Here is a 26,998-nt window from a genome sequence, read left to right on the forward strand (position 1 = left end):
ATGTTTTGCTGGTGAAAAGCAGACCTGTGGTTCTTCTCCCCACCCCCAACGCTAGACCATATTTAAATATTTGTCTCTGTAACCTATCATTGCAATGATAAAGTAGTATCCCACATGTCAGAGGAATCTGTTTAAAGACAGTGAAAGAATCCCTTTCTTTTAAAATATATATGAACATATTTACCGCTAAAATGTGATTGGGCATTTGCTTTAACATAATTGGAGGAGCGTCAGGCTATAGATGAAAGAAGACTGGTTGTGAGGCTGACTGATACCTATGGAGACTCTCATTAGCCCACTTTTTCTACTTTTGTTTGAAATTACCTTCTTAGAAAAATGAAACAGACACTTAATGGCTATTTCAGCAGTTCTACTGCATCAAGAGATGCAACCAATTTAGTTTGAATGGGAGACTTTCATAGTTACATAGAACTTTAGCCTATAAAATGCCAAAACAGGCAATTGAAATGTGGAAAAATTTGACAGTGTTTCACATTGTTTACATGCAGGGCTTAAGGCAGGCCAAAGAATAATGTCACCCAACTCATCTAATCTCTTCATAATATGAGTTTCAATATGTAGATTTTGAGCTGTAAGTCTCATAAATCCTCACTGTCTTTCCTTTGGCTTTGGTGGAAATATCTGCAGCATTCACTTTGATTTCAGACTCTCAGCCTTCCATGCCATCCCAGGTGCTCCCTCAATACCAGTAGCACTTTCCTGTTATCATTATCTTTGTCTAGAATATGGCAGTAGACCTCTAGTTACCTGTGAGTAAAATCCAGATGTTTTAATCTGGTCCAAACCTACCCCTGGAGATCGATTTCTTTTACTAAAAGTCATTTCCTAGAAATGGAGCTATGTAGTTAAAAGATAATGAGCTACTTCAAAACCCTGATTGATACAAATTTCCTAAGTCTTCTCGGACAATTATGCTAAGCATGTAACAGTGACCACTTCACTTCGTATAGATAAGCAGTGGACAACATTATTTTTCAAAATCTCCTCTGAGATGAGAGGCAAAACAAAAATTTCCTTTTTAAAAAATTATCACTGAGGATGGACATTTTTTAAAATGTCACTGACATTTTCCCACTAAATGTATTTGCCTATATCTTCTGTCATTCATTTTCTGGAGTAATGATTTTATGGCAGCTTAGAGGTTCATCCTCTGTCCTCAGGTATAAAATTCATGAGGGGGGTCCTGTCATTTGACCCATTTTTACTCAGTACCTGCTCTAGTGCACAGTGCAGGGAAGGTAATTACATATCTACAAACATCTTTTACACCTTTATTTTTAATAACGAGAATAGGATGGTATCCATTTTGAAGAGAAATTTCTCTAACACTTTTTACTAGGAAATCTATATTTTCATAACCACTCCCAATAGGTAACCCCTGGAACAGTGGTTATAAATAACTCAGGAGTGGGGCCTCCCTTGTGGCACAAGGGGATTAGGATGCAGCACTCTGAAGCTATAGCCAGCCACTCCAGTATGAGTTCCATCCCTGGCCAGGGGAGGTGACCCACAAGCACAGCAGACCTCTCCCGACTCGCCCACTGCTCCCCTCAGGAGTATATTTCAGTGAATATGCCTGTTCTGTTCCCTACTCAGTCTCTGGTGAATCCTCTCACTCCCTGTACCTCTGGCCTGTACCCCAGTTCTTGTATGCATAAATAAATAAATCTTTAAAAAAAAAAACTCAGAAGTAATTGCCCTTCTGATTTGCAAGGCTTGCTTCTCAATCAGGAGTATTATATAGGAAAAGGAACTGTATTGTGCTGAAATTTGAAAATTGGTCATATTATGTGGCTTTGACTAGTAATTTCTCTTATATTTGTGTTATCATTCAATCTGAAGACTTAGAATGATTAAGTTTTGAGAACATTTTTAACTTACTGCTCTAGATTATCTTAGTGGCATTTTCCTTCCATTTTTCAATCTTTGTACTAAAAATTAGCACTTAAATCTCAAGCCTCTTTGTTGTGTCCTACCAGTCCATCTTTCATAGTATCCTGCTTCCCCTCTCTTTGCCATTATTTTTGGTTCTATCAAATTGCTTTTTTTTTTTTTAAATAGAGGCATGTTTTATTTATTTATTTGTTTGTTTGTTTTGTTTATACATGCACTGGGTACAGTCAGAAGCGCGGGAGGGTGAGAGAATTCACCAGAGCCAGAGCGGGGAGCAGAGCAGGCAGAAGGACCGAAGTACACTGCTGAGGGGAGCAGCGGGCAGCAGGAGAGGTCTGCGCGCCATGTGGGACCCTCCTCTGGTGGTTGGGGAGCAGCCGGGGATCGAACTGGCGCCGCAGAGGCTGCGGGCAGCTTCTCAATCCAGCGCTCAACTGCTGCGCCACCGGGGAGGCCCTATCAAATTGCTTTTTAAAAATGTATTTATTCATTTTCCTTTTGTGATTATTGTAAGGTTAGTTAAAATTTCTGATTTTAGCCTTTTAAAAATTTACTTGTTTGTTCATTCTCCCCAACACCATCTTTTGTGTCCCCATGTCCCTTTCACTCTCAGCTTCAATCCTCAGTATGTTTGTTGAAATCCGGTATTTTTTAAAAATGTTTTTACATTGCCAAGTTGTCTGCTACCTGAACGTCCAATATTTGTTTTTATGGTTCTGATCTGTTTTGCTGCATATAATTTTTTCAAATTCCCCTCATTTTTGTTGAACATGACTGCATTTCATCTGTTCTAGTGGTGATGTCATATAAAGTCACTTTTTAAAATAGGCATTTTTCTCATTAACCCTGTTTCTCATCAAATTCCCTTTATTTTATATTTCCACCTATTAAACACTTAATCTAAAGACAAAACTCTGAAGCCAGTCTTGCATTCTGACCGTTCTGGGTAGATGTCCATTAAATTAAACTCTTTATTTATTTATTTATTTATTTATTTATTTATTTATTTATTTATTTATTTATTTATTTATTTATACAAGCACTGGGTACAGTCAGAAGTACAGGAGGGTGAGAGAATTCACCAGAGCCAGAGTGGGGAGCAGAGCAGGCAGAAGGACCGAAGTACACTGCTGAGGGGAGCAGCGGGCGGCAGGAGAGGTGTGCGCGCAAGGTGGGACCCTCCTCCGGTGGCCGGAGAGCAGCCGGGGATCAAACCGGCGCTGCAGAGGCTGCGGGCAGCTTCGCAACCCAGCACTCAACCCCTGCACCACCGGTGAGGCCTTTTTAAATTAAACTCTTAATGAGATTTTGTGGCACTCAGTTTTCACCAACCTGACATCATTTACAGTGCTAAGCAGAGTTTTACCTTTTCTTCCAATGCATGTCTACAAATAACTCTTCTAACATAGTAAAACAACAGTGATCTGCTTCAGACACCTGAGATTTCAGTCGTATTTTTCAAAAATATCTTTCCTGTTTCCACAGTCTGATATGTACCAAGAAAGGCCAGGTCTAGAAAGGAATATTGAGTTATCCCTCAGTTTGTTCTGTCTCTTTGGTTCCTATGAAGAAATTCAAGCCTGTGAAGCTTTCTCCTTCTTTTCATTTTGATGTCATTTTGTGACAGATGGTGAATAAAAGCAGTGAGCCCGGACCAGGTGGCTGAATATCTGTGTCTGCATTTTGATGACACCTGTCACTGGAGAATCTAGGCACAGACTGATGTAGTGTCCAGAGACAGGGCAGAGGAAGTAGGCAACCTGGAGACCCTACTAGCTCAGGAGTGGGGGTCTCCAAAGCTTATGCAGTTTTGATGTTAAATTTGCAGTGAAATTCACATTTTTAATCAATCTGAGTTTTACAAGAGTTGCTCATAATTTGAATCATGTTTTCTCCCACTTGATTTTCTCACCATCAGGTACAGGATCCTGTTGCACTGAAATCATCTATGAAATCAAACTACCACCGGTCTTACGCCATTCCTTCATTACTCAGTGTTATCAGCTGGGTTCTTAAAATCTACGTGTATTGTTATTTCCCCAGCATCACTGCTCAGAACTTTGGTAGAGTGTAAGTTGAAATTTCCCCCAGATATATCTGTGATCAAGTCTGCATGTCATTCTCAATTCAGTTGCACTATCCACTCTAAAAAGACCCACTGGCAAAGTTTGTCCCTAACTTCTGGTGGGGGTGTGAAAGTGCAAGAGCTGATAATTTTGGTCTGAATGTTATAGGGTTTTCTCACACAAGGCCAAAAAAAGGGAAGAATATGCTTAAAATTTCTCTATAATCCGTATATCTTACTGTCAGCCTCCTAGAAATCTGGTTTCAAATAGATAGGGAGGAAGGAAGAAGGTGGGGGGAGAGAGAGAGATGGCTTCTGTATGCCGATCATACGAAATCAGTAACTTACCTAGAGAGCGAGCCCTGCCTGTTTTGGAGGAAGAAGCTGTGTATCATGCATGTCTGCCTCAGGTTGTGTGTGTGGTGTTCTCGACTTCGGGACACCCACCGTGCAGGCTGTACTTTGTTACATGAGTAGGTCACCTACCTTGCTTTACTTCCTGCTAAAACACAGATGCACTCTGGTTATACTAGTTTGAAATCTTTCAGGAATTTTTTATTATTATTATTATAAAGGACAACACATTGTTATGGTGTTGTGTCATCTAATTCATGCACTCAAGCCCGTGTCATGGTGAAGTCACGGCCCTTGAGCCCCGTTCTCCTTCCATCCTCTACTGCTTGCATGAGGTGCAGTTATTGTCTTCTTTTGCTTTGTTTTGTGAGTCAAATATGAGATATGGGCATGAAATCCTACAGCCTTGGAAATTCCAGAATCCCTCTCCAGTAACCAGAATTAAGTTGCAACTCCACATGATTCTGAGGAGTCCATCTAACGGGCTTTCAGTCCTTTGCCTTGTTACCTGTGAATTGTCTTTCTCTTGGCTTTGTTTATTCATTCAGTCATTTATGTGGGAAATTAAGATAAAATGCTGGCTATGCACAGGCACACTTACACTATTTCATAGCACTTTCAATGTCCACTGGAGGGATATGGAATGGTATTTGTATTTATGGCATCAAGGACCATTGAAAATAGTGGACTTGAGTATAATTGTGTTTCTTAATCATTTCTTTTGGTAAGTATTTAAGCATTCCCTTAAATACTTCACTGGGAAAAGGCCCTCCTCTATACTTTGGGGGTAAAATCTGAAACTGACTGTCTGCCATGCATATGACCATGTGTCTGAAATTATAGAACTTTACGAAAGATTTATTTTAAGCTGGCAATTCTGCTTCTAGAAGTTTATGCTAAGGAAGTTAACACAGATATACACATAGACATGAGATGTTCATTTGAAGTTAAAATATATATATATGGAAAATAACCTGTATGTCCAGCAGTGACGTGGGTTATATACATAAGATCTCTCTGTGCAGTGGAGTCATAAGCAACCACTAAAAGTGATGGTGAAAAATATTCAGTAACTTGGGAAAATGAAACTTTTATGCATAAACTTTGTTACACATTTGGGGAACAGGATATTTTAAGGAGTACCAGGGAATCCAGCTTCCCGTTGCGGGTTCTGTGACCCTTTGCAAGTCACTCAATACCCATCAGTCTGAATTTCCTTATCTATAAAAAGGACAACACCTGATCAGGTGCTTAGGGTCATTGTGAAAGTGAGACAGTTCATGTAAAATGCCTAGCATGGTGTTTAACACATAGTAAAGGTAAGTAAGATATAATAAAATATTAACATATTTACATCTAGATTAGAGGATAAACTTTGATTTTGATTTGTCTTGTATTTTCTCCAATTAGAATATCTTGGTTAATGATAAGTACAACAAAGAAATAATTATGTTAATTATAATTCTGGGGGAAACACCTGAATTAAAGAAGTGTGGTCATTTTGGTATTATGAATGCCTGTATTTTTTAATAGAGGTAGGAAACTCATTGTTGTAGTACCATTGTGGGGGATGAAATAATTGTCCATAGATATTTTTGGCTAGTGCTTTCCTAAGACAAATAATGTGTTTTAGTCATTGTCCCTGGGAAAATTCATTGTATTTCCAGGGCATCTGTATTAGCAGCAGTGGCCAGATAGTAATATTAATGTTCTGGTGTATGATTTTGGTTAATTACTGTCATAGTTTTATTAGGCTTTGACATGACTTTTTTTCCCCAGCAAATAAAACTTGAAGAAATTCAAGATTGGTATTAATTATCTTGCTGCAAATGAATTTCTAATATGGACAGCTAAAATCAACAACTATAAAACCGCACTATCAATAGGAAAGTAAAGATTTCCAATACAGTCTTTCTGCATTATAGAAAGACTCATTTTGATTTTCACTTTCCTTTGGAAAAATGTTCTCTCGACTAGAGAGGCACTTAACACTAGAAGTTCTGGGAAGACTTTCTGGACAAGAGATGAGTGGAGTCACCTCTAAATGGATAAGAAACTAGCTTAAGGGAGCATAGAGTAGAGCTTCATTATGGGTGGATTCAATGTTTCCAGTTTCTCAGATTCCACAATTTCTGGAACAACATGCAATCCTTGACATGTAATTTGAGAAATCAGTAGCTTACCTAGTAATAAGTTGCCCATCATACACATAACATTTAGGACCTTAGTCCCTTCTAAGTTTATTAATTGTTCATTTAATAAGAAGTAATATCTTCAATGGGTACTATACTGTGTGCTTAGGATACTGTAATACTCATGACAGATGGAATTCTTGCTTCAATATGAAGATTTATAATACAATTAGTTTCCACAGTAATAGTCATAAATTTAAGGATTATTGGTACTTTTCTTAAAATTGTCAAAGTTACATCACAGTAACTGATCTTTAACATCATGTATCTAAAATAGAACTCCCAAGTTTTATTTTCATGGTAAACCAATATGTCTAATTATGTACATATGTATTTATGTATATACATATAAACACATCCCATGTATATATTTATATATATGTATGTGTATATATGTGTTCATATTTTATGCAGGTAAAATTATATTCACTATACCAAAATGAAAAGGTGATAGGAGCAGATTTTCTGTTACTTCCATGGTTTGGCCATCATGGACACAAAGATGGATTCTAGAGAGGAGCAGGGCTGTATCACGGGCTCATGGGGGGTGATTTATTTTCCTTAATGTTGGATCCACTCTAGCAGAAGAGCTGTGGAGCATGTTTATGGACATCTCAGCTACAGTGCACACCAAGCAGGGAAGTACCAAAAGTTACCTCAGGCAGGAGAATGAGCTGGGGAGGGGAGACTCCCTTCGCTATCCAGTGACTAAATGTTGTCTCTCTTGAAATGTCAGTATGTGATTTTTCTTTCTGTCCTAGTCCGGATTATATTTGGTCTCCTGCTCCCTCCTAAGGACCTCACAGTTAAACTGTGCTTCCCACTTTGTTTGTGGCGCTGAATATCCTTGGGTGTGCAATGTATGCCCTTTCTAAGGGATTTCTTTTTATTTAATGTTATTGAGGGAACATTGCTTTACAACACTTTATGTGATTCAGAGGCACAGGGCCATACCTCCCATTTGTATGTCACTTCACCTCACCTACCACCAAGGTACCACAGTCCTCCACCATTAGACCTTTGGATCCCCTACATGGCTGCTCACCATCTTCCTCTTCTGCTAGTCTTAATTCTGTAGACACATTTCTAGGGTTTATTATTGGCTTGGTTTTGACTAACCCTTCTTTGTGTTTCTTTCTATTACACATATAAATGAAACCATGTGATACTTGTCTTCTCCTTCTGACTTATTTAACTTAGCATTGTCACCTCCAATGATACCATCTGTGTTGTCCCAAATGACAAAAGTGCATCTTTTGTTTAACCACGGAGTAGTATTTCATTGTGCACATATATCACATCTTCTTAATCTTCTCATCTCTGCACTTGAATTGTTTCCATAACTTGGCTATTGTAAGTCATGCTGCGGTGCACATCGGAGTGCATATATCCCTTCCAGTTAGTGCTAAGGGATCTTATGGTTTCTATAGGAAGAATATAATAATCATATACAACCTTTGTTGAAAGGAAACTTGTCTGATGTTTCTTGTGTTGATTATTTTCACTGGAAATATCAATGCCAGGCAACTTTCAGCATTAAGAACTTGATTCCTTATATTGAACTATGATCTCTCTCGCCCATAAAGTAGAGATGTTCCAATTAATTTTGAGAACAAGGGAAATGTAAGTCAGCTTCTTGTAAAAATAGAAATTATAGGCTATCTTACTTTCCACAGTGGACATGCCTGTGATGGATTATATCTGAATAAAAAATATGTCAATAGAATTAGATTCTTAGGTGCATCATGGGAGCCTGCTGTTCCAATAATTTATATGGTAAATCATTCATACATTGAAACATAATTCTATAAAATGATTAATCATCTGCTAACTTCAGTTGAGGTTTTTATAGCTCCATATTTTCATAAGTAGGATTTTGGGCCACTAAATATGGCCCTAGCAGACATAGCGGTGTGCCTCCAGCTAAATAAGAGTACATGAAATACTCCTACAACTGATATGATATAAAAGAAAGATTTTATAATTCCCCAAATGTTTTAAGTCCCAGGTAACAACCCAGTAACTTGCAGAAATGTTTATTTCAACTATCAATACCAATATATAGGATGGATTAAGAAAGATTTTCCACATGAATTGAGTTTTCAATAATGTATGTTGCATATTACAGTAAAGTTTTTTTTTTTTTTCCTCAAGATTTATTTATACAAGCACTGGGTACAGTCAGAAGCGCGGGAGGGTGAGAGAATTCACCAGAGCCAGAGCAGGGAGCAGAACAGGCAGACAGACGAAGTACACTGCTGAGGGGAACAGCAGGCGGCAGGAGAGGTCTGCGCTCCATGTGGGACCCTCGCCCGGCAGCTGGGGATCGAACCGGCGCTGCAGAGGCTGCGGGCTGCTTCACAACCCAGCGCTCAACCGCTGCACCACCAGAGAGGCCCTACAGTAAAGTTTTTTTAACTGATCTTGTAACAAAGAAAATGTGCAAAGTACACTTGTGGTATATGAATGCTGTTATTCCTTCCAGAAACTGGCAGACTAGCCAAAGTCATGTTCAAAGATGAAGAGCTAAAACCATTTATTTCTTTACTAATTACTTATTTAGTGAACACCTACTTGTGTCAGGTATTGTACTAAGTACTTACCATTTCCTGATTCTCCTATTAGAAAGCAAAACCTTTCAATTGGTGCCTTGTAGGAGTTTTGGCATCCGTTTTGGCATTGATGACAAATCAGTGGCAATCTCTACCTTCTCACTCAAACTCTCTAATGGAAGGAATGCCAGTTAGCTATTTCTTGCCTCTCAGCTATAAACCCACCTTTCCTTGCCCTCTGTGTGATACTCGAGCTGAGCCCTAAAACCTTTCTCCTTCAGTAGCCTATACACGGGTGAGGTATGCCAATAGAGGATGCTGCAGGACACCCCATAGGTGCCCCTTCTGCTTCTGTGAGCTGCTTATGGGACACGTAAACAGCTAATCAGAAAGGGGGAGGCCCAGTGACATTCATCCTGCAGCTCTCACAACAGCTACAGCCCACATCCCTCAAATTTCTTCACCACAAAGTGGGCTGCTCCCTCACACCAGCCCCAGCCTACTTATATTCTTAACACTTCATCTGCACTCTGCTGTGCCTTCTGGGAAATTTCAACACCATCCATTTCACCACTCTTTTGAATGTGGTCTGCCAAGCCCTCACTGTGCAGCAAGTGTCTCCACTACCTCATGGTAAGTCCTGTGGACTGTTGCCAGCCCACACCTTCTGGCAGGTTCCTTGCCATGAATTGCAGGTTCCTGTGACATCCATACCCTTGCCAGAGAGCTCTGGACATCAGCCTGTGGGGAAGGTCCATTCCTGATTTTTTTTTAAGATTTATTTATTCATGTATACAAGAACCGGGGTACAGGCCAGATGCGCAGAAGGGTGAGAAGATTCACCAGACAGAGCTGGGAACAGAACAGTCAGAGTGACTGAAATACACTGCTGAGGGGAGCAGTGGGCAAGACAGGAGAGGTCTGCTGTGTAATTTCTCCCCTGCTCATTCTCTTATTCTTTCTTTCTCTCTCTTTCTCTCTCTTTATCTCTCTCTCTCTCTCTCTCTCTCTCTCTCTCTCTCTCTCTCTCTCTCTCTCTCTCCATTAAATCTTCCCATTGTGATTTCCATCAGCTGACCAGACTCTGATGAAAAGAGAAAAGTTATCTTAAAAAAGAATTAATTGCTACCAAACTGCCCACTCATGACCAATAACCTCTATTTTCTTTGATAGGCTTAACAGATTTCATTTTAGTATGGACTCCATCAGCTATTCCCTAATCAAGGACAAATATTCCCAGCATTACTATATTATGTTGAGGACAAAATAAGTGAATACCTTTTTATGCCTCCATTATATGAAAACATTTATCTGCTCAGCAGAGATTTATTCAGCAACATTGGGATACTTAGCATTGGAGTAGGTGCAAAAAAAAAAAAAAAAGGAATGATACTCTTGTCGTGTCTTGTAAGTTTGTCAGGGAGACAGGACCCGGGTGTGTGAAAGTTAACCAACAGTGCAATAGAGTTTGCAATGCAGCATACGGTCCCATTAGCATTTGTATTGCTCCATATTTCTAGACTAAGTAATGTTGCAGAACACCAGTATTCTGTTCTGTACAACCCATTCACATTTCTAAGCACATGGGCATTCATTTGTCTTTTCAATTGTTTCCTATTTTCTCTTCATACACAGTACTTGTTGCTAGGGATTTCAAGGGCTGCAAATTGGTAGGTCCACTATAATCAATGAAAATAGCTTATGACACTAGATCTTTGAAATGGTGTCTGAATATGCACACCTTGGGGCTATAGGAGGCATCTCTTTTATTATATAAATTACTAGAAACCAGCTGTGCGGGATGAAGCAGAAGTGCTTTGTAGAATGTCATTGGTTTGGAGAATGTAGGGCTCCAAGTGAAGTGATTCTAGTTTTGGAACCTTTACGCAGACAAGATTCATGCAGCCAGATTGAGAATCTGTTGTCCCTTCATACGTGCACAATATGCAGAATAACATTTATGATATTATCCTCTCAGAATTATTGTAGAGCATCCCTCAGAGGGACTGTGTGCCCTCTCAGTGTATATCTTTTGAGAAGCTAAATCCCATTGACAGGTGATACATTCATCTTTGTGCAACTCTGACCAATTACCGAAGGGGATGCTCTGGAACTCTCTGGACCACCCTTTCTAACACATGCTTTAAGGATCAGTAGTTCTGGAAGATGCTGGACCTTGATCAACTCCTGAGAAAGGCTATCTAATTTGGAATATCCTCCTTCTCTTAGAGACTCACAATGGATTTAACATAACAGAGGCTCTGATTAATCCTGATGTAAAGGAAATTAACCATTTTCTATAATGGTGTTCCAGAAATATTGTTCACCCTGGATCCTTTATTCCCTTAAATATCTATCGTCCTACTACACATATATTTACATATGTTTTTGCATTTCTGTTTCTAAAATCTTCACCCACCTCTGTGCATGTGTGTGTCTTCTAATTTTTGTTCATTCCTGCCATTCTTAACAGTTATAATGCTTGAATAAATAGTCTTGGGGCCTGGGGAAGCCTGTAGTTTACAGGAATTATGGTGTAGTCAACAGTTTAGGTGATACCTGAAAGTCCACAATCTCAGGTTTGAGATTTAGCTGTGACTTGTGACAAACCACTTGTTCTCTCTAAGCCTTATTTGTGACAAACCACTTGTTCTCTCTAAGCCTTATTTGCCTTATCTTTTATATAAGAATGATTACTTGTCCTTATCTTGTAGGGTTGTTGTGCACAAGATGAGATAAGGAATGCAAAGCACTTAGTATACTGTGTTTCATGTTATAATCTCCCTGTATTTTGAAGAATAGATTGGAATCTGTTCTTTGGAGTGGTCTTCCACCGAACCTTCCTGGACATGATAGAGGCAATGACTGATATCATTTGAACTAGGTTGCAGAGGTCCTGCTGATAGAATGAAAGGTTGTGACTGATACCTGGTTAAATTGTAAACATTACCATGTCCCTACGATGTGCATGGGTGTTCATGTCTCTGTGGACAGGACCTTGAAGAATGAAAGAAAATGGTGGTGAACTCTCAAGGTCACCCCACTAGTTTGGCATCACATGTCCACTCTTCACCACTCTGCTGTGACTTTTCTTGCTGTGATCACTTTGGTATGAATGTCTTCAGGTCTTTACCAAGCCTTTCAGCATTGACCACAGCACCCTGAAATCCAGACAGCACAATTCATGGGACAAAAATAATGATTCCTGTTGGAGCACTGATTTCACTCTGGACTTGTTAGGGATGACTGCTTCTTACGCACAGCAAAAAGTTTCCTTGTGTTCCTTGTCCAGGTCAGGATGAAACCAGGCTCCAATCCACTGAGATATTCAGTATTAGCGTTTTCTTCCTCCATCCAGGCCCACATGGGGGGAGAAGGGAACTTAAGGTTAGTGGTGGAATGTGGTCTATTACCAGCCATTGAGAGGTCAAGGTCACCCTGACAGTGTGCAAGAACGACAGCAACCAGAAGGAAGAGGATAAATACCAGATGATGTCACTTATATGTGGAATTAGAGAAACCAAACAAAGGATCAGACAAACTTTAAAATGAACCCTTGAAAGCTGACCATAGATCTGCCATATCCAATGGGGGAGGAGCAGAGGGGATGCATAGTAGAATATGGTGAAGGACTATGGCTGCTTCTGTAATGGGGGTACTATGCTGTCCAAAATCTAACCATGTCTAACAATACTTCTTGTACAGAATTCACTTCATCCAGAATGTAAAAAGCAAAAATAGTGAAAGTCCTTTCAAATTCCATTTTCCTTTTGGACCACCTCATTAATGAGAATTATACTTTATCTGGACATACTCTCAATCAACTAAATAACATGCAAAAAAGAAAGATAGAAACCTATTAAAACAAGGTAACACTGTTTCCACCATTGGCCCTGGGTTGTCTTTGCCAAAACATTTGCTGTACTATAGGCATATATGAATTAATTCATATATCATTTATGTAATAAAATATACCAACTGTGATATATATACAAATTTACCAATTTTTGAATACAGTGTTTTTTTCAAAATGCAAAAACCTTTTTCTAGTTCTAAAAAATAATCACGTAATACAAGCTTCAAGGAGCATGAAGATCCATTAAGAAGAAGGGGAAGGTGGGATGCCCTTGCTCCCACCCTCTGGGGGAACTGCTGATGTTTGCTCAGCCTGCTGTCAGGAGTTTTAAAAGCATTCATAAATATGCGTCACCTAAGTAGCATGAAACTCTATTAGAAAGTGGTTTTGACCTTAGTAATTTGTCATAGTCCTGTCTCAATGTTGGTAGATGTAGATTTTGCTTGTCCTTTTTTAACCATTTCATGGTGTTATACTGAATGATGATACTAAATCTAAATATTATATATTGATAATTAACTATTAATATTATATATTAAAAGGTTTTTTTTAGTTGTTTCAAATTTTTTCCCGTTAACAAACAGCTCTGAAGTGTTGTTTTCACAGGTTTTGTGCCCTTATCCACTTACCCAACTTTTTTCCTTCCATCAATTTTTAGAAGCTGATTTCTTAGACCAATGAGTATGCCTAGTCATAATTTTGAAAGGCAATCCCAGGTTATACTACTTTAACCAAGGATACGATTGCCTGCTTGACGACTCTCATCAACATGGCACATTTTCTATTTGGAGGTGATTGCTGTGACTCTCGAAGTCCTCATCTGTTAATGATGCTCCTTCTTCCCCTTTATATTTCGAGTAACCTGATTATTTCATGTACTTCAGCTGTTTTAAGTTATGTAAGAAAGTCAATAGGAAACAAAAAAAGAAATGCTGGCCTCTGAATGTACTCTTAGCCTTAAAAGTATTTTTAAGCCAAAATAAATATGGCAGTTTATACTCTTGGGCTGATATTAGTGAATATAACCTTGCTAAAATAGAATTCAACTGAATGCCTCAGTTGTACAGAGGCACAGTCAAAACTATAGATTTTCGGCCACCAAGAGAATATGGATTTTTCGCCATCATCACGTTTGTCTATTCTCTTGTCGTCCTATTTCTGGATTGTTCTGTACCCCAGTGGCCTGACTTCCAGGCAGACAGAATTTTAATCTCCCTCAGGTTTCATGGAAGGTGGTATTCAGAGTGTCTAAAATTAATAGATACCTGTCCTCTTGGTTTATCGTCTGAACACTAATGCAAATGACTAAAGATGTCAGATGAAAAATTCCCTTTGCTCAGGAGAGTAAAAAGGATGTTTATCTTTGGCAAAGACTCCCAATTAAAATTTTGTTCTGTACTTTTGAGTAATAGCAATAGATTTTCAAGGCATTGGATTATAAGCAGGTGGGTTACTGCCTAGTGAAGAGTGATTGATAATGGAGGAAAAACTGTGAAACTCATGTTTGCTCTTGCCTGACAGCTAAGCCCAAAGAAGGAAATTAATATGTCACTTATATATGTGCTGAAACCAGTATTATTAATTTCTCTTTATTATCTGAGAATTTCAACTTAGATTATAGAGTGGATCTGTACCAGGCACAGGATTGATTGATCCAAGACACATGCTAATCATGGAAGAGAATGTCAGTAGAGGAGTTTTTAAAAAGTTTGCAATGATGTTTTTAATTGGCAATCAAGGGTTTTTGATACTAAGAGCAACTTTTCCAAGCATATTGTTCTGTATATATTGTATTATTATAAAACAGTAGTGACCAGTAATTACAGGTGTTTGTTCCCTAGATAGAATGTTTCCTGTGAAAATCTCCAAACTGATAGACATATACACACTATTTCATAAAATTTGGGCTCCATAATTGGAAGCCCCCTTGCTTGGTAGTTAGAGCCTTTGTAACAAACATCAGTTGTTTTCCAAAGATTGTTTGAGGGCTTGTTTGGAAGAGACACTGGATTCTTGTTGCCATGCCTCTCAAACAAAATAGAATTTAAAGTCTGGTTGACTTAGTACTAACACAAGCTCTAATACTGGTGTCACTATTACGTGACTCACAGACTTTCAGCCCATACAAACGGAAAAATGCCATTTTCTTCTGCTTTTGTTTATCTGATAGCTAGATCTGCAATGGAGTATATCCTGGTTTAATTGTTGGCAGTTATTAGGTATTTAATAAATATTTATTGAATGTATGAGTTAGTGAATGAATTAATGGACAGTAGGTAGATGGTTGAGTGGATGGAGAGTGGCACTGATAATTTAACAGAAACATTTAATGTTTATTGAATTTGTCATATATGCCAGGACTACACTGAAGCCTGTTTTGTGAATTGTCTTATTTAACTTTCTCAGCAACTCTACTATTAGTACCTTTGTTGTATAGATTAAGGATCTGAGGTTTAGGGAAGTATAAGCATTTTATTTGTCTGAAGCTAGAGTTGTCCAACTTTCAATGTAAAGGGCCAGCTAGCTAATTTTTGGGCTTGGCAAACCATGAGGTTTCTGTCCCAACTGCTCACCTCTCTTGTTACAGTATAAAAGCAACCACAGACAGGTTATAAATTAGCCATGGGCATGGTGTTTTCCAAAAAAACTTTATTTGTAAAACTAATCAGTGGGTAGGATTGTCATGATGACCATCATTTTTCTGGTTCCCATCACACATCCTAAATGATGGAACTATGATCCCAACCAAGACAGCGTGACTTTAAAGACTGTGTGTTTAACCAATTTGGAACAAATTATGACCTATCCAAAGGGGGGGGGGGCAAGGAAACTTGCTTTAACAACAGTCTTCATTAATTCTTTTTTTTTTTTAAGATTTATTTATTTATTTGTTTATACAAGCACTGGGTACAGTCAGAAGTGCGGGAGGGTGAGAGAATTCACCAGAGCCAGAGCGGGGAGCAGAGCAGGCAGAAGGACCGAAGTACACTGCTGAGGGGAGCAGCGGGCGGCAGGAGAGGTCTGCGCGCCATGTGGGACCCTCCACCGGTGGCCGGGAGCAGACGGGGATCGAACCGGCTCTTCAGAGGCTGCGGGCAGCTTCGCAACCCAGCGCTCAACCGCTGCACCACTGGGGAGGCCCTTAATTAATTTTTACTAGTATTCTGCTTTTGCCATCAAAATCTTCCTTATCATCCATACTACTTTTCAATTGTGAGTAAGACTGAACCCCTCTGCAGTGTAATCATTCCCTGGTCTGTGCACGGAGGGCAGCAATGCCCCCATCACAGCCTGCCTTCCATTCTGCCCTGCAGGGCCGCTGAGGTGTGCTTGCTCTGTGCCCTTTTACCCAAATGAGCTGGTGTCTTAACCTCTGGTCACACATCCCTTAGGTGGCCATGACTTGAACAGACTCTCTGAATGTAACTCCCAGAATTCTCTCAACTGTCTAGATTTCCTTCTTGTAACTACCCCCCATCCCATTTGCTTACACTTCTTTACATCTTTAATAACTATCTGTCATTCTTTGCCGAAAATATTTGTTAGTTTCTGCTCTACACTGGCACTATCGAGGCGCCGGAAGTATAAAATCAAATAAAGTGTGAGTCCTGCCTTCAGAGAGCTTCCAGCCCTGTGAGAGAGGCAGGGATTTAACCCAGTCTTGAGCAGAAAGTGTCCTCAGTGTGGTGAGAGGATGTGTGGTAGCTGGTGCCCTTATGATGCTTGGAGGGGATGAGCCTTGGACCTGCTTCAGCTTCAAGCACCCTCCAGCCTGGGTTTCCTCTGATGCACCCTGAGCTGCTGGAGATAGCAGGGTGAGAACAGTGCGAGGAGAAAACTAAGCAGATGATAAGTTAACAAATATTTAGGGGGTGGGCTAATTGGGATGAGGTTGTTAAGGAAGATTCCTTGGTAAAGTCACAATGAGTCGATATGAAGACTCAGGATCTTGTCCTGCAAAGCAGCTGTGCCAGGAGCACAGTGGGTTGGGGCGTGGGGTGGGGGCAGAGAACAAAGGGCTGGAAGCAGTGAAGTACTCCGAGGATTTGAAGAAGAGGAAGGAGGGACATAGCTGCAGTGAACCCACAGGAATCATGGCAGTAAGAATCTGCATGTGGCCGGAGCCCAGATCTTGGGGAACTTTTAAGTAGGCATGTGTTATGGTTGGATTTTTTTTTTTTTTTTAAGATCGCTCTAACTCTGGTTCTCACTCTCAGAATCACGCTGAGAATTTTTAAACATCCAGATGTCCAGGCAACAACCCAGGTCAATCAGAATGATGTTTCATCATTGCTATTTTCTCCTTTTGTTTTCCTTTTAAAACTGATCAAAGGTGAGTCCAGAGGGCAGCCAAGGAGAGAACCACTGATCTAACCTGTTTAGAGAAGGACCTGAAGGGCTAGTAGTAGAGAAAGCGGGGAAGCCACTTATGTAAGACGATGGCCATTGTTTAAATTCAAGTTAACGGTGGCCTCGGCTAGAAGTAGCCTGGAGAGTGGTGATGGACAGACTTATGTTTAGATGGGTAGACTGGATTTTAGATTCTGGACTTTCTTTTACATCATATGCAGGTGTGACAAGAAAGGGAGGACTTATTGGTGGGTTTCAGTTTTAGTCTGCAGGGGTGAGAATCTGTAACACGTTATCGAAATGAAAGCTTAGGATGGTAATGTCAGGGCGAGGGTGTCATAATTAACTGGATTTAACTTTAAATGCACAGCTTTTGGACTGTCTGTAATCAGAAGCAGGGTTGTATTTTGCTACTGTGTGTGTGTTTGTGTGTGTGTTTACGTGTGTGTGTGTCTGTGTGTACCTGGTTGAGTACCATCAGGGCATGCCTGCCTCTTTGGGGAAAAATGACTATGACTGTATTTTTTATTAATTTTTTTATTGATACCTTTTACATCATTGTGTATTCTCCATAAAATTCCCACCACCAATTCACCCATGAACCATCACCACAGTCCCTTGTGTTCTTCTCTACCCAGTTTTGATCCCTTTTCCTCCCCCTCCCTCGCAGAATGTCTCTAATTTATGGTTACCTTTTTGAAAGAATCTTAGATGTGTCCATTTAATTCTCGTAATAACCCTGTGAGATTAGGGGAGAGTCGTCTCCATTATATAAAGTGCATAAGGCACAGTGAAACTATAATGAACTTTCCTGCAGTCACACAGCTATTAAATAGAACAGGATTTTGAACCTGGGTCTTGTCAACCATTCCACTCGTGCTGTCTACCCAAGTTACTACTCAAGATGAACTCATCACATTGAAATATAGGAGGCCCATGCTTGCTGTTTTCTAGGGAGTGACTTAGGCTCAGGTTATTGTCAACAGCAGGTTTTATGCGATAAGCTTCTTCTTGGTTAAATGTTATGTACACCTCCCCCACTGGGGCCATTTTTTCCACCCGAGCTGCTGGAAGAATTGAAAGATCCTGAGCACTGTTGCTTAAATAAGTAGACTACATGCTCTATGAAGAAATCATATTATTTTCTCAAAGGAGAGAAAGTTGGTCCAGTGAGGCAATGATTGCTGGGAACAAACTTTCTGGTTTTCCATTTTGTTCTGCTACAAGTAACACGTTCTATCAATCAAGGCCTGCTGGGAAAGATTTTGTCTTTCCTCGTTGCAATTTAATTTTATCCTCCGTTGAACTCAGGTGTATTTTAAATACAAAGCTGAACTGTTCAGTTAGCATGTGTCCTCCTTGAGAGGAGGCTGGCCTTTGTTTAGACTGCCACTTACTTGAAAGAAACTTTTCTGATTTGTAGATTCCAAGACATTTGTCTGCTTCAATAATCTTTTTCTGTGCCCCAACACATTGTTGACAGAAGGCTCTTAAATCAGATGCTGCAACATCTGTGTCTAGTGAAAACAATTTTCACTGGTTTGTCAGTAGATGAAGTGGGGTGTTTAGACAAATTAACGGGTTCTTTCAGAAGATTCAGATTTCAGAAGGCAGTGACAAGGAGTTTAAGTCCCCCTTATAGAATCAGGCACCAAAGCCCTCGTGTGAATGTGTGGTTTCCAATAGGGAATGCCCTGTGAGATATTGCCTAGGAAAGTGGATTGATACTTAATCAATCTTCAGAGACTACTTTATTGGAGCAATCATTCAGTGCTTCAAAGAAGCAGAGTAGAAATAAATACCCCCTCCAAAAAAAAAAAAAAAGCTTTGGGGTGTGTAATTACTTTGCATTTTGCTTGGTGCCATGAATCAGAAACAACAGCTGCTCTCAGCAGTGGTTTGGCTGAGCACCTGGCCTGGGGACATCTTTCACTAAGAAGGCGATAGGTCTGGTCTTGCAGTTTATTGGTTTGGTTTTCTATGTTAGTTTAAACATAAAAGCTGTTGAAAAAAAAACTCTTTGTCCCACAATTGTTTATCAATGTTCATTTGCCCCATTTGGGGTCAGCTCACTATTTTTGTCAAGTTTCCGTGGTTGGAACTTGGATTTTAAATTTTATTAATTTATTTATTTTTAAGATCTAGAAGCTGTGAGAGAATTCACTAAAGAGCAACTCAGGTCACTGTGAGGAGCATAAGAGTATGTGGGATTCAGAAGCAGGTGGAGGGTGCACTGCTTTTCGCAATCAGCTGACCAGAACCAACATAAGAAAAATGGCAGTATGTGAATTCTTTTTGGAGCCCAGGACGCTCACCCCTCTGTGTAGGCTGGAACCAGCTAGAAGGAAGAACCAACTATAAGAGGAACCAGCTAGAAGGAGGAACCCTGTGATTTGTTCAGTTTCATACCCCAGTACCCCGTTCTCGTCATGTGGTTTTTCCATTGCTGTGTGTACAGACAACCTCAGTTTCCCTTGCTTCATGGGATTCTCTCACATGGCCCTTTACTGAAGTGTGCAGGGTGATAGACAGTAATGAGAGTTTGCTCACAAGATGGAGGTTAGACTCCTTTGTGACATAACCATAAAAACGATTTACCCGTGCTTTTGTTACATTTTACTAGTTAAAATAAGCCACCTTCAGAAGGGAGGTGAGCACAAATGAGCCTGAATCCTCGAGTCAGGGATTACCTGGAGATGTCCTAGTCCACCTGTCAGCCATGGCCTGTAGTGGACACTCGGTACACGTTTGTCAAGTGAATACATGTCCGAGCTAGGTCTTCTACTTTGGTTGAATGACACCAACACACCATTTTCCCCCATCGCCTCTTTATCAACTCTAAGATAAGCAAGGCCGTTTGAATATTTTATATATGCTATCTAGCTGATGCTTCCATAGTCTTACCCGTCCCTCATCACACCATCTGGATACTAAACTTCAGTTACATCCAAAGAATGGCCGTACCTGCTCGAAGGAGGAATTTTTTTCAAGAAAGGGATCAATCTCATGACCCCTTTGACCTGATATGCCTTGTCTCTTAATATTTTTCTTGCTGCATACAATGGTGAGGGTTTAAAGGAGGCCCCACATAGTGCTTTCTGGATTCTGAGTCTTTTGTAAATGGAGTGCCTTGAGCAGCTTTCTGCTTGGAGGTAATGAAAAAGCAAGGGTAAGAGTTCACATCTAATGTGTTTTGGTTGAAGTCACTTGCTACGTCTGGAAACAGCTCCGCTCTCTCCCCCAAGCCTTTGATATCGTTGGGGCTTTTCAGTGCATGGCAGGATTACTAACAAGAGAAAGTCAAAGTTATCCAGTACTGCCACACCAAATTGAGAGAAACTTGCAGGCGAGTCACTGACTTGAAATGAGCTGCGCCTGCTCCAGGCTTCCCTGATCGTGTTTTTTTATTTTTGTTTTTTAATTCAAAGGTCATGACAATATCTGTGTGAAATGGCTTGAACTATAGCTTAAGACTCTAGGTGGTACTTTTAGGTTGGAATTTGTTTTCGTTTTTTTTTTTTTTTTTTTTTTTTTTTTTTTCAGTTAAAGAGCTACCTTGGAGAAGCCTGGCAGGGGTGGGACAGTTGATTCTGGGACCCTGTCTTGCTTGAACTGCTCTAAAAGCTGCCCTGCTACCTTCCTGGCTCTGTAACACAATTCATTAGAAAGACAAATAACAAAAATCACCATGTGGGTGATAGCTCACGGGTGATTGGATGGTGGGAATTTCACGGGGACGATAATGAAGATGAAAATGCATACATTGTACAAAAATGAAAAATTATGTAAATATATATATATAATTAAAAAAATGAAGAATCTCATAAAAAAAAATCACCGTGTGGGCCCCTCTGCAGGTTCCATTTGCCAGGTGCCGCCGCCTGCCCACTCCCTCCCCACTTCTGCACTGGCTCTGAAGTTGAGTTTTGAGTGAATCCAAAAACCAGACGAAATGGCATTGTCTACCCAGCCCAGGACAGTTGGATCCTAGTGAAAATGAGAGATCGCCTGTATTGACAATGGGCAAGCCTGCTGCTGGCAAGATCTGCAGCTGTGCAGATTTGCTACTGGGCCTCGCTGCCACTGTGCTGGGGTGGTTTTTCCAGTAATGGATTCCTTCAAGCCAAGTCTGACAGTTAAATGGTAAATTCTCTTATGAGCTGGAGAGGTAGGGCAGAGGGGCAGGGAATGGTCCCCGTAAGTAGACCAAGAGCATTAAATTAATTTGCTTCTTGGCCTTCTCTGGCCACCAGCCTCAGTTCTCTAGAGATGAATAACTAGAGAATTGACTAGTTTCCACTAATATGAATTAACAGTAAGTAAGCCATGTCGGTGCTCAAGCACCATTTGCAGGGGGAGGGCGAATCCTATTAGCATATATAATTGTGTTGCCTTATCATATTAATCCCTTCCCATGGCTGAGGAATCAGGAGTTTTCTCATGTGTTAAGGGAAAACAGTCCCAGGAGTGTGTGCTGTCAAGTGCTGGAAAATAGAAGATGATACGGGCCGTACCCTTCCCCTCTGACAGGTGCTCTTCCTTCTCTTCTGAGATGCCACTGTGATGCTTTGCATATCTATGAGCTTAGGTTGAAGGTATGATTCTGGAAATTTATTATTCAATGTTACACCAAGCCTCCTGGCTAGGAGTCAACACTTGGTTACTGCCTTGAGCTGATTGGGAAATTAAAATTCTGCCTTTCATGAAAAGTCTTCCTGCTTTGCAGAGCTGCTTTTTCTTTTGCCAGTTCTCCTCTGAATAGTGTCTCTGCTTTTCTTTCAGGCTTTATTTTATAATGGTGTGGGGTGCTAAATGCACTGACGTTTCTCACTTAAATTTGTAATCTCATTGAAGCAATAAGGAGAGAGTGAAAAATACTGTTGAGATGTCAAAAGGGAGAAAGAAAGCTCTACTTTCGAAAGTATAGGCTCGAACTATAGACTGAGTCCATAGACTGTAAGAGAAGAGTAATAGTTCTGAATATCAAAGGGAAGTCAGGAAAAGAATGATATTTTCAAGATGGACCAGTGGTTGGTAGGTGAATGCTATTATTGTATTGAAGAGAGACAAGTCCCTAAATTATTGGCAAGTACTTAATTTATCAATAAAGGGAGCTGGCCACTGCTCTCTGTTCAGATAAGGACTAACTGACTCCTAGTTGTGAGAAAATAGACACATTATAAATGGTTTGTGCCAAGAAGTTCTTGATAGCAACTTGAAGCAAAATCTGGTGAATGATAATCAGTATGTTGAAGCCAGAAGCCGCAACATTCTTGTTACATGTCTCTTAAGACAAGATCCATGGAAAGAAAAGAAAATCAGATCTGAAATCGCCTCTCATGGGCAGTGCTTCCTCTTGTCCTAATGAGACACTTTAGCTTCTGAAAGCAACGTTGCCTGCTAACCATCAGGGTGGATGGATTATCATCTTAGCAATTGAGGAGGCCCATGCAGAGTCTCCAGTCCTGCTGTTTGTCACTTTCTTCCACATCCGTGGTTAATGGTGGAGCCATTTACCCCCCAACAGGCATAAATTCTTTCTCCCACAAGAGGATATTGGCTGGATATGACACTTATAGGACTAAAGGAGCAGCTGGCGATGTCAGATTCAAGGCAAGTGTGTCGTGTTGGCCACCCCATTTAGCAGATGGCCAGGACTTGATAGATTGAAGATTATTAGGATCCCAGTCAAGGGCCAAATGGCACAGTGGACAGGAAGAGTGAATGGCAGCATGCATTTGAGCACAGGCATGTGCAGTCTGATGGGGCCTCCCTGCCTCTGTGTCATTTCTGCTTCAAGTAGGAATAAGTGCAGACCCTCCCGCAGAGTGTGGATTTATAGGCACATTTCTAGACATCCCTGAGAATTTGGCTGCTAATTTCTAGTTGACTGAATCCTGAAGGTGGCTGTTATTTGGAAAGAAAATTTTACGAAGTTTCGATTTCATCACTTTTTTTTATGAATTTGGCCCTTTGCCCAAATCTACATGTCATGGTTTCCAGTATTGTTAACTTCTCTGTGTTTTACTTATCTCTAGAGAAAACTTAAAGGCTTTAATTCAGAGCCTTCTGTTGCATTTGTATGCCATCCTTTTGAAGAGACTAATGCCGTGAAAGCCGCCCTACAGTGGAAGTTTCAGGAGCTGAGTTTTGCAATGAGAGCACATGCTCTGCAGATTAAGGGGGTGTCCGTATCTCTTTGTCCATTTCAAACTCATTTATGCGATTGCTGCCTCCTCAGGTTTACTGCATAATTCCTTTGATCTTAAAGTGGAAGGAAGCAAATTTCAAGAGCCAGGAAAACTCCTCATGTAGCTTTAAAAGGAGCAGCATATGATGAAATTGAGTGGATGTCAAATAAAACGTAAATTTGGATCTTTTGAAATTTAAACTCAAGTAGGTATTTCTTCTAGAGCGAAGCACATTGAGAAGCTCAGGGATAAAATTGCTGTTGTTTGACATTCATTTAAATTTTAGTATTTGGGTCAAGTTGTTGCCCAATAATATGCATTATTAAATGTTGCCTTTGTACTCAGCACTATACTCCAAGCTATTACATGTCTGTTCCTCACAATGACATTATGAGATTGTAGCCCCATTTTACAAATGAGGACGCTGAGACTCTTAAGATTCATTCTTGATTCAGATTCTCTTTCTGCTCTACACCATGGCTTCCTCTACCCTAGGTGGGACCAGAACATAAACACAGTTTACTAAAGGAGCGTTCTTCCCCATAGGTATATTTCATAACTACCCAAATTGCTTAGCTAATGTCCATGAGCTCATTTTAGTGACAAATTATTGGAAACAGTAAGTGGAGGGGATTATTTCAATTAGGTTGATGACTTAACTGTAACAAAGTCACTTATTAGCATGCTTTTTGGATTCTTAAATCCAAGTTTTAGAACCAGGCATAAACAAGAGAGTGACCAGCCAATAATCTCCATTTTTCTCTCCCTTCTCATTCATCTTCTTGACCCCAGCAAAATAAACCAACAGTGGAGCCTGTGGAAGGTAATGGGCATGGTAGAAGCTTTTCATTTATGGGATTGCTTAGACTCTGTTGTCCCTTGAGCTGGAATGAGTCTGAGCCTGAGTAATCATAGAGATAATCTAGTCAGAAGCAACCAGAAACTGAACCTGGATTGGTTTGCCTTTTGCACTGACTACAAATGTTATCGGTGGGTATAAGTCCTGGAGGATTAGAAAAAAACATTCTTAGAATTTCACATTGTCAGATTAAGACTAAATGCATCATTGAGCCTTCCTGGTGCCCTGCAGGTTAGGTCTCAGCACTCTGACCACTGCAACCTGACCAGGTAGCTAAACCACATATGGCACAGCAGACCTCTCCTGTCTTGCCTGCTGTGTATTTCATTAGATCCACCTGTTCTCACTCTGTCTCTGGTAAATCCTCTCACACTCACACCTCTAGACTACACCCCAGTTCTTCTATACAAGAAAAAAGATTGCATTAAAGGGTCCCCCTGATTTGGAAACATCCTCTGCAGTTAGGATAGAAAATCAGGTATCTCTGAAATGTTGACATAGCAGAGGAGGGGTCACACAGTGGGGGAGAAGCTTATGAGTTGATCAAGTTGACAGCAAATACAGTGCCTTGTGATGTGGTATCTCATTGGGACAACTTTAAGACAAATTGTAAACGAAGTGTATCAGTCATAAAAATTACTGAGATCATAACCTGTCCCTCATCCTCTAGCTCTATATACACTCATAAAAACTCTAGCAGCTAATTTTTTTTTAACAAATGACCCCACTTAGTTAAAACAGCAATCATTTTTTGTTTTAATTCTAAGAGTGACTGATTGGTTCTTCTGGTCAGGCCCAGTTCACCTACCCTCTACAGATTGCAAGTTGTTCAGCAGAGGTTGTGTGGTTTGACTGGATCACTCACCTGGCTTATGGTGGCAGGTTGCTGCTGGGTCTAGAACAACCTTAACTTGGATTGTCTATGTCTACTCCATTTGGTCTCTCATCCCACAGGAGACTAACCTGAGATTCTTTCTTGGTCTCAGGATTTCAAAGAGTAACAGAGGAAAGTAAACTTCTGCATTCAATCCTATATATAAGCCTCTCCCTACCCCATGGTCTGTAATGTCCCACTGGCCAAAGTAAGCCATCATGTGGTCAAGCCAGCTTAGAATATTGGAAATGTTGAGATACTCTTGTTGGGAGGAGTGACAAAGTCAAATCGCAAAGGTACGTGTTTCAGGGATGGCAAGAGTTTGTGGCTCTTTTGCCATTTCCCGCAGATACTGAGTAACTACAGGCAATTGAACTGTCCTGAATGTCTCTTTCAGACTGAATCTGGAGAAGGAAGGAGACCATCTTTTTGTCTGTAACTTCCAGTTTGATAGAGAATATTTCTCTGATCTCTCATTCTATCACTCCTTGAAATTTGGCCAGATTTACTGATAGACTCTCTTATCTTGCATTTTTAAATTATAATACTACTCATAACCATGTTTTTAAATTTTGATCAGTTATATGCATTGGTGCAAATAAGATTTTTTCATTTTGATGTATTTTATTTATGTCTGCCTTTCAAGAATATTTTGTGCTTCAATTAGCATGTTAAACACTTGACTGGAGCTTCCTATTGGGCAATTTTGAGATACACCCATGCTAACTCCCAGCATTCCATCTTTGTGAGTGGTAAACTGAATTCCCAGTTCTGTACTTAAACACATAGCTGTCGTGTTTACAACGTAATATCAAATTCTAATTATTTTCTTAGTCTATAATCATAACACCCTGTGTTTGAACTTAGTCACAATTCAGGGCTCCTGACAATATATATTCACTGTTTTCTCAGAACATCTACCATGCATTCCTGAGTCTCAACTTCAGCACCATTGGGCCAGGTAGTGTTTTGCTGGGGGAACTATTCTGAGCATTTTGGGCTGTTTAGCCTCTATTCACTTGATGCCTCTATCCACTTGATGCCACCCCCTACACCCCTCCTTATAACAACCAAACATGTTTCAGGATATGGTGAAATGTCTTGGGTATGGAGGGGGTGTGGGGGGAGGAGCATAGGTTGGGGGAAAATCACTTACAATTGAGAACCTGTTCTAACTTGGTGACACAGAAGCAGAAGAGACCAAGAAGTTTGTTAAGTGTGGGTTTTTATCAGAGTGTAAACTAGGAACAGTAACCCAAAAGAGAAAATCTGTAAGGAGGGAAGAAGTGTGGAAATTTTTCTGTTAGTTTAAAACTGAACCTAAGATAGCCCTGGATTCATCTGGATTAACTAGGAAACATCAAGCTGTGTCTTGCTACACTTTGGAACATACATCAATATGTCAAGTTCATTATGGTAGAAGTGGATTAAAGGGAAATACCATGCCTGAAAAAAACTTCATGAGCTATGTTGATTGCAGGCAATGGATTTGGAAAAAGTCCTTATTTGGGAAAAGTTAATCCTACATACACATAGAGAAAATTGTACCATGACCCATCTGCTATTCGTCACCTAAGGTGGTAAAAGAATAAGGGCTAGGCTTGCTGCTTTTATACCCCACTTTTATACCTCACTTCCCCTGCTGTCTGCTCCTAGATTATCTTGAAGCAAATTCAGAAATGATTTTATTTGTAACTATTTCAATATGTGTCTAAAATAAACTACCTAAAACCCAATGTTATAGTATGCTGGTAGAATTTTTTTAATCTTCTAGAAAAGGGCAAAAATGAG

At 40.1% G+C, this 26,998-nt stretch overlaps 1 protein-coding gene across 3 annotated transcripts in view; it reads left to right on the forward strand.

The window, feature by feature from the left end:
* The window catches only part of PTPRG (protein tyrosine phosphatase receptor type G), a 671,624-nt gene that overhangs the window by 493,038 nt on the left and 151,588 nt on the right, over positions 1-26,998 (forward strand). The window lies entirely within an intron of this gene.

This window comes from Talpa occidentalis, unplaced genomic scaffold, assembly GCF_014898055.3.
Source record: "Talpa occidentalis isolate TD23 unplaced genomic scaffold, MPIMG_talOcc4v2.1 talOcc4.10, whole genome shotgun sequence".
NCBI lineage: Eukaryota > Metazoa > Chordata > Mammalia > Eulipotyphla > Talpidae > Talpa > Talpa occidentalis.